This window comes from Aquarana catesbeiana, linkage group LG10 (genome assembly GCF_042186555.1).
Source record: "Aquarana catesbeiana isolate 2022-GZ linkage group LG10, ASM4218655v1, whole genome shotgun sequence".
NCBI classification, from domain to species: Eukaryota; Metazoa; Chordata; class Amphibia; order Anura; family Ranidae; genus Aquarana; species Aquarana catesbeiana.
Window position 1 is genome coordinate 226170163 of NC_133333.1, and position 9570 is coordinate 226179732.

The 9570-nt window shown below is 43.1% G+C and overlaps 1 pseudogene; it reads right to left on the reverse strand.

Annotated features, from left to right (window-relative positions):
- Positions 1-9070: 9070 nt before the first annotated feature.
- On the reverse strand, positions 9071-9164 carry LOC141111501 (U2 spliceosomal RNA; annotated as a pseudogene).
- Positions 9165-9570: the final 406 nt, after the last annotated feature.

The window sequence follows — 9570 nt, forward strand, 5'->3', positions numbered from 1 at the left end:
CTATTTGCTGGGTGTTTGGTGTGCTCCTGTACCTTTAAGAAGGGGTGGGCTGCCCTTCAGTCCACCTTCCCGCATTTATCCATCAGAATGCATTTGCCTCCACTGTGGGGACACTCATATTTTAGTGTTAGGACCACAGATATCAGGGTGCCATGACGAGGCTCTGTGGCTTACGCATGCGTTTGCAAATGCGTGCGGACTAAACCCCTGTTTTTAACGCATACTGTTAGACAGGTCAATTTGGTTGTCTGCGAGCTGGTGGTAAGTAGGCTTGGAATTTTTTCCTGGGCTTTCCCCAGGCTTTGTTTGTATCTATATATATATATATATATACACAAGCCTGTATATATATATATATATATATATATATATATATATATATATATAAAATGAACTGCAGCTCAGTGAGTCACCTGCCTGGCTGAAAGTGTCTTTGAACACGCACTCAAAGAATGGCCTACAGTAAGGTATAGGCTTGGCTGGAATACAATGCAGTGGATATATATTTTATGAACTGCAGCTCAGTGAGTCACCTGCCTGGCTGAAAGTGTCTTTGAACACGGACTCAGGCAATGGCCTCGTCAGGTATAGGCTTGGCTAGACTACATATATACAAGCCTGTATATATATATTAAATTATATATTAAAAATTATACAAAGCCGGGATGTATATATATACTAAATACACTGCCGCTAACTGTCTCGCCCACCTGCCTGAAGTATATTAGCAACAGTACACCAGGAACGGTCTGAAGTGAGATGAAGCTAAACTGTATGCAGTGTATATATATATATATATATATATACAGTATATGCAAAGCCGGGATGCATATATATACACTAAATACACTGCAGCTGTCTCGCCTGCCTGCCTGAAGTATATTAGCAACAGTATATGGAAAAATGCAGCGCATGTACAAATGAATATAGGTCTTTAAAATGGTGAAACAGTCAAGAAATAACTAATTGACCACAGGTGCCTTGAAACACAAACGTCCATAGATGGATGTAAATGTCCAACCGCACAGGAGGTATAAGTACTCCAAGGGGTGGTGATGGTCTGATGGTTGTCAGAAAACACCTGGCATCATACAGCGACTTCCCAACCGAGAAACCGGGTCCCAATGGGTCATTCAGAGAAAGTGCAAAAAAGCCTCTTACCAGATCCTGTGGATTCCCATGTCAGCGACAGGGAATCGCATGCGCAGTTTGTCACAAATGACGTGGAATGGGAGCTCAGGAATCGCCAATCTCTTGGATTGTGGTCTATATGGATCTCGGCCGGCAACCGGATGGGTCCTCACAACGAACCGTCCTCACACCGAACCGTCCCAGCGTGCATCAGAAGTTTCACAAACGGTCCCCCGAAAGGAGCAGTTGGGGGGACTGGATCTCATGCGGTAAATGTGGAAACAAAAAGAATGTGCCTCCACATGGTGCAGATAAAAAAGGGTGTTTTTATTGACAAAAACGACCATACACAAATAAAAGCGTGATCACGGTGGATAAAAACAAATGGGCAACAAAGAGAGTGGTGTATGTACCCGACGCGTTTCGACCTAGGGGTCTTCAACAGGGGTGTTGAAGACCCCTAGGTCGAAACGCGTCGGGTACATACACCACTCTCTTTGTTGCCCATTTGTTTTTATCCACCGTGATCACGCTTTTATTTGTGTATGGTCATTTTTGTCAATAAAAACACCCTTTTTTATCTGCACCATGTGGAGGCACATTCTTTTTGTTTCCACATTTACCGCATGAGATCCAGTCCCTCCAACTGCTCCTTTCGGGGGACCGTTTGTGAAACTTCTGATGCACGCTGGGACGGTTCGGTGTGAGGACGGTTCTTTGTGAGGACTCATCCGGTTGCCGGCCGAGATCCATATAGACCACAATCCAAGAGATTGGCGATTCCTGAGCTCCCATTCCACGTCATTTGTGACAAACTGCGCATGCGATTCCCTGTCGCTGACATGGGAATCCACAGGATCTGGTAAGAGGCTTTTTTGCACTTTCTCTGAATGACCCATTGGGACCCGGTTTCTCGGTTGGGAAGTCACTGTATGATGCCAGGTGTTTTCTGACAACCATCAGACCATCACCACCCCTTGGAGTACTTATACCTCCTGTGCGGTTGGACATTTACATCCATCTATGGACGTTTGTGTTTCAAGGCACCTGTGGTCAATTAGTTATTTCTTGACTGTTTCACCATTTTAAAGACCTATATTCATTTGTACATGCGCTGCATTTTTCCATATGCCTATTTTGTTGTTTTTGTCAAACTGTATGCAGCAGCTTTCATTCATTTTACTGGTTAGCGCGGTGTTTTCTATTTACCTCTGATATTAGCAACAGTACACCAGGAACGGTCTGCAGAGAGATCTAGCTAAACTGTATACAGTGTATATATATATATATATATATATATATATATATATATATACAAAACCGGGATGCATATATATACTAAATACACTGCAGCTATCTAACTGTCTCGCCTGCCTGCCTGCCTGAAGTATATTAGCAACAGAACACCAGGAATTGCCTGCCTGCTCAAACTAAATGAAATGACACTCTCTCTGTCTCTCTCTGAACAAACGCCACCAACACACTACACGAGGCCGACGTGCGGGCGGCCTTATATAGTGTGGGGCATGTACTTAACCCCCTGAGTCATAATTGGCCACAGGCACCCTGCCTGTGGCCAATTATGGCTCTCTTCGCTGACGGTGCTGTGATTGACCAAAGCATGCGGGTCATAGTGCATGCTTGGCCAATCATCAGCCAGCAATGCACTGCGATGACGCAGTGCATTAGGGGCCGTGACGCACCGCTCGAATGGGGTGCGCGGTACTGTGTACACCAACAGAGGTGTAATAACAACTATGGGTACACTGTATGTATTGTGTACACCACCAGGAAAGCAGTAGCAACAGCACTAGGGGTGCACGGTACTGTGTACACCAACAGAAGTTTAATAACAACTATGGGTACACTGTATGTATTGTGTACACCACCAGGGAAGTAGTAGCAACTGCACTAGGGGTGCACGGTACTGTGTACACCAACAGAAGTTTAATAACAACTATTGGTGCACTGTATGTATTGTGTACACCACCAGGAAAGTAGTAGCAACTGCACTAGGGGTGCACAGTACTGTGTATACCAACAGAAGTGTAATAACAACTATGGGTACACTGTATGTATTGTGTACACCACCAGGAAAGTAGTAGCAACTGCACTAGGGGTGCACAATACTGTGTACACCAACAGAAGTTTAATAACAACTATGGGTGCACTGTATGTATTGTGTACACCACCGGGGAAGTAGTAGCAACTGCACTAGGGGTGCACGGTACTGTGTACACCAACGGAAGTTTAATAACAACTATGGGTGCACTGTATGTATTGTATAAACCACCAGGAAAGTAGTAGCAACTGCACTAGGGGTGCACGGTACTGTGTACACCAACAGAAGTGTAATAACAACTATGGGTGCACTGTATGTATTGTGTACACCACCAGGAAAGTAGTAGCAACTGCACTAGGGGTGCACAGTACTGTACTGAATATTAGAGTATATTAGTATACTCTAAATATATTCTAAGTATATTAGAAACAGTACACCAGGAACAGCCTGCAGTGAGATATAGCTAAACTGTATGCAGTGGATATATATATATATATATATATATATATATTTATATAAGAGACTATCTGTATATTTATGTATTAAATACACTGCAGCTAACTGAATCACCTGCCTGCCTGAAGTATATTAGAAACAATACACCAGGAACGGACTGTAGTCAGATATAGCTAAACTGGATACAATGGATATATATATATATATATATATATATATATATATATATATATATATATACACGAGACTATCTGTATATATATATTAAATACACTGCAGCTAACTGAATAATCTGCCTGCCTGCTCAATCTAAATGAGACTTTCTCTCCGTCAATGCCAACAACACACTACACGAGGCCGACGTGCAGGCGGCCTTATATAGTGTGGGGCGTGGACTTAGTCCCCCTGAGCCATGATTGGCGAAAGGCACCCTGCCTTTGGCCAATTATGGCTCTCTTAGCTGAAGGTGCTGTGATTGGCCAAAGCATGCAGGTCATGGTGCATGCTCTGGCCAATCATCATACAGCAATGCACTGCGCTTCGCATAGCATTATGGGCCGTTAAGCGCCGCTCGCATTTGGCGCGACCGGCCCATAATGTTCGGTTTTCAACCCAAACAGAAAGCTCATCCCTAGACAGAAATATAAATAGGCCCCTAATCTTAAAATTAAAAAATGGTAAAATATCCTCATATAGTATGAAAAAAAGAATCAAATCAAAACTAACAAATATGCCACGTACACACGATCGGACTTTCCGACAACAAAACTGTGGATTTTTGTTCGAAGGTTGTTGGCTCCAACTTGTCTTGCATACGCACGGTCACACAAATTTTGGCCAACAATTACGAACGTAGTGACGTACAAGACATACGTGATATCTCCATTACGAATTTTAGCTTTACAAGACCGAGCGGTTCCGGCTCGTACTTGATTCTGAGCATGCGTGGACCTTTCTGCGATGGACTTGTGTACACGCGATCGGAAAGTCCGACAACAAAAATTTGTTGGCGGAAAATTTGAGAACCTGCTATCCAACATTTGTTGGTGGAAAGTCTGCCAACAAATGTTGGATGGAGCGTACACACGGTCGGAATTTCCGCCAACAAGCTCACATCGAACATTTGTTGTCAGAAAATTCGATCGTGTGTACGGGGCATAACACTTTGTTGAAAACATCACAGAAATGTAAGATTTTACAATAAATGTATTGTTTTTTATTGCAAATCAGTTAAATATTAATTATTCACTAATTTTATTAGACATTTAATTATTTGTTCAGGTATGTGGAATACTGTGGTATATATATATATATATTTATTTATTTAACTTGTACAGTGTTAAATAAATTGCTGTTATCTAAACAATTGATGCATTATTCTTGTCTAGTTCATGTATCATTTTATTTTCAAATATTTTGCAAATCATTTAAATATTTTTTACTCACTATGTTCATAATGCATTTAATCAGTCATTCAGATATATGGTATGCAGTGGTATAGTACAGTGTGGAAGCACTAGATGTTTTTTTTTTTTTCAGTTGTCAAATAATCCTTAAATTGAGGATGAAAAATGGAGAAAAAAAAGGAGCATTCTTGTAAAATTTCTTGCTGTTATCTGGAAAATTGATGTATTGTTCTTATCTAGTTCAGGCTTCTTTTTACATGAGAACACCTATTTTTATGGTTAGGTGACTTTAATGGTGCTCTGTGCTACATGGTCCTGGTTAATGAGACGTATATACTGCAGTCATGTGTAGGCTGGGAGTGGGAGGATGAGTATGGATAAGCAGGCTCTGGTGTCAGGGGCTGATGAAGGTCACTTGTTTTAGGTGCTGTGCTCCTGGTGGTCTGGACAGAGTACATATTGAGTTACCTGTATATCCAATAACTAATGTAACTGTGATGCATTATGTCTACGCTAATGATCAGTAGACCAAAGGGATTCAGATCACAAATCCTTAGTAATATACCTTAGTAATATACAGAGAATACAACGGAATGCAATATTATAGAAGAAACGTAAAACAAATACAATGCAATGTAATAATATATCTATGATAATTAATAAATAATCAATAAAAATGAGTTGGAAAGGTAAACAGGTCCTTATTTTTTTAAAGTTTAGGAATATCAAATTTTACATAGGTACATAGGCTTGTTGAGCTGATGAGGCTTGTCTGTACCTATGAAGCCAAAAGCTATGCCGTTTGTAGTTTTACTACCAGCAGGATCTCCCAGGGCAGACAGGTTCCAGCAGAGATAACAGACTAATGATGTGCCACCCATATGGGAAACAGTGGACTTGCAGTGTAGAAGGTGGAAGACCACGTTTGACATGACAACGGCGACAGCATCAAACTTACACTGCACAGAAGAAAGGCCCAGCAATCTACTGCTGTGTTATACAAAGAAAACTTGTAATGTTGAAGATGGCCCCCCAGGGGTCAGAAGGCACTTATCATATTACATACTGACTACAGTTGTGGGGTAACACTGGAGGATCTCACTAGACTAGCACCAAACCAACTTCTTTTTAGATCTCTCACACATCAAGTCTCTAGGACTCAGACCCAAGTTGATAGTACCTAAAGCGGACCTTCACCATACCGCGGCACTCTCCTCCTCTCCATAAACCCCCCAACCCCCTTTGCAGCACTGATATCGAGTTAATTTTCGTACTTTCGCGTTAGCGGTAAAGCGCCGCTAGTTTTTGCAGGGCTTTACCGTCGTTTTAGCAACACTATTCGGCCGCTAGCAGGCCGCTTTTAACCCCTGCTAGCGGCAGACGCTTCGGCAGCGGTCCCCGCTCATTTCAATGGGCTTGAGCGGTGGAAGAGCGGCGTATACACCGCTCCTCCACCGCCCCAAAGATGCTGCTTGCAGGACTTTTTTTTAACGTCCTGCCAGTGCACCACCCCAGTGTAAAAGCACTCGGGCTCTCACACTGGGGCTGCAGGGGAGGCATTTTTCAGGTGCTTTACAGGCGCTATTTTTAGCCTTTTAGCGCCAGAAAAATGCCTCCAGCGTGAAAGGGGTGTTACTGGGTTTTTTTTGGCTTAAAAGGCTCAGTCCACCCCCCAACTTCCGTAATTCGCCTAGGCGAATTATGCGGTGCCCCTGCTGCCTTCTGGGATCTAAAACATGCAGTCCTGTTCTGTAAGGTGGAGGGGTTGGGCCTGGCGGTGCCTGCACCCGGAGGAACCAGCAGCTGTCAAAGGCAACATGGCATCCCCGGACCTGTGCAGCTGCTGCAGAGAGGATGATCCCACCAGGTCAACGTTGGATCCGCTGGCTAATTGAGTTTCCTTACTTGCCTTTGCAGAAGAAAGTAAAAGGTAAGGGAAAAAAAGTGGGGGGAAGGAATTATAGCCAGGTAAAAAGCATTTTTAGAAGGTTAGCAATGATATCTCCTGCATATCTATCATGAAATAATTAATTTAACACCTTGACCGCAATTATACAAGTAGTGCTGTTAGATGAACTCCAGAACATGGACACAGGCTGCCTCACCTCAGGCAGGTGCAGATGCAGGTGGACAGCTCACACTCAGCTCTTCAGGCATGCTCCCTTCCTTCCCTCAGGCTTTGAGCCGCGCTGCCTGGAGAAGATGGAGGAGGTGGGTGGAGCCAAAATTGACCAGTTCCTCCTCTGCTCTGAATGCTGGGGCCTCGCCCTCATGACGTGATGTCACTGGTTGCTAGACACCAGGCGGCAGGCGAGTCTAGCAACCAGTGCAGCGGGCAGCAGAGAGGTCAGCGGATGGTGCAATAAGAGAGTCTAGGGCAGTGATGGCGAACCTTGGCACCCCAGATGTTTTGGAACTACATTTCCCACGATGCTCATGCACTGCAGTGTAGTTGAGCATCATGGGAAATGTATTTTCAAAACATCTGGGGTGCAAAGGTTCGCCATCACTGGTCTAGGGAGTCGGGGCAGCGCCACTGCTGCTGAATGTAACAGTAAGTGACTGCCCCCCCCATTGCTGCAGCTTGTGGCGCCTGGGCGCAGTGTACCCTGGACACCTGCCTAGGATCGGCCCCGAGTGTCCGTGTGCAGACACCTTGCTCCAGTAGGGGGCACTTGCCCCCCCCATGTGGACGCCCATGGTTAGGCTATTTTCTCTATCGGTGGAATGTTCTTTCACTCTCGTGATCCAATATTCTTAAGACTTTTTTGTCTTAGGATTGAATGTTAGGGAATTCTACATTTACCTTTTGAATGGCAATAAAAACTGTCACACATATTACAAATGTTACAAGTATTATTCTGTTACAAATGTTACAAGTAGAATCATATTATTATGATTTTCATGTAAATGCTAAAACAATAGCAAAGCATTTTTTTTACGATGTTCTAACATTAAAGATCAGTATTCCCGACAAACTTAGGCTACAATGAGTGAATTCATGGTTGAGAGCATGTAATATTGCACAATAACATCACAATATTTTCCTATTGTGACTCCACGAACTTCTACATACACATAATAAGTTTGTGTTTTCTGGCCTCCACTACCTCCAGATGCAGGGGATAGTGATGAGCATAACTTGTGCCCCATCATATGCAAATCTATATGGGGCAGGATATATTTAGCGATGGTATATTGTTAATTTTTCTGGACAGGATCTGAGCCACTTTATGTTTTACCTTGTCATATGATATTACCAATTTATTTTTTTTGATGTTAGACTGGAAAAAGAACCACATAGTGCCAGACCCACTTCCCTATAAAATAAACTCACTCGTTTTTTTTTTAAATAACAAACATTTTATACTTGCTCTGTACAGTGGTTTTGCACAGAGCAGCCTTGATTCTCCTCTTCTCGGGTCCCCCGCCAGCGCTCTGGCCCCTCCCTCTTGCTGAGGCCCCTCATAGCAAGCCACTTGCTGTGGGCGCCACTCATGCATGTTCAGTCCCAAGCTGGCTCTCTGTGTCCAAAAGACACAGACAATGCACCTCAGCCCCGCCCCTGGTCCCGCTTCACTGGCTGTGATTGACAGCAGTGGGAGCCAATGGCTCCTGCATCTCAGCCAATCAGGAGAGAGAGACCTGCAAGAGCCTCAGGTCTCATGCACATTGCTGGATCGGGATTGGGCTTAGGTAAGTATTGGGGGGCTGAGGGGGAAGCTGCACACTGAAGGTTTTTTTACCTTGCATGCATAGAATGCATGAAGGTAAAAAGACCTTCAGTCTTTACAACCACTAATCTAATAACCAATAATCTAATACAGGGGATCCCCATTGGCCTGCATGAGAGAGTGTCAGGAAACTTTTAATCATCGAATTTATGAGTAGGAAGCAAAACAATTATGCAACATAGCTATAAAGACAAAGACCTAAGAAGGCTATAAAAAAAACATGGGAAGATCCCTCAGAGCCCCCATCATACCAGCAGGGCTACTATTCAACCAACTATCCCAGCTGTTAGGCCAGAATGACAGTGGAGCACTTCTACTGGACACCAATGAGAACAGATACTACACTTGTTCTTAGCCAAAAGGCAGAGAAGCAATTAAAAAAAAAATGATTGACTTAAGTCTAGGTTTTTAAGACGTAGTACCCACAAAATTCCCCTATTTAATTTGAATATATTTTATTCCTTTAAGACCAAACTTTTTGCACTCAGGTATATACTGTACATGTAGTGATGCCAGAGTCCTGCATTCTCTGAAGAAGGCAATTTTGTGTTTGCCTGTACTCATACTCTAAGCATAATTCTTTACATGGATGTGAACTGCCATGTTTGTTCTCTGAATATAATTCTCTGATTTACATAGAGACAACATAGAATTATTGAACTGCCATTAGCTATTACTGATAATAATAATATCTTGCTTGTTTACTCCCTGAACGAAAGGATATCAGATTTAGAGGACTTTTTCAGTTGTCCTGGTTGGATCTGCTGATTGATACCAAACT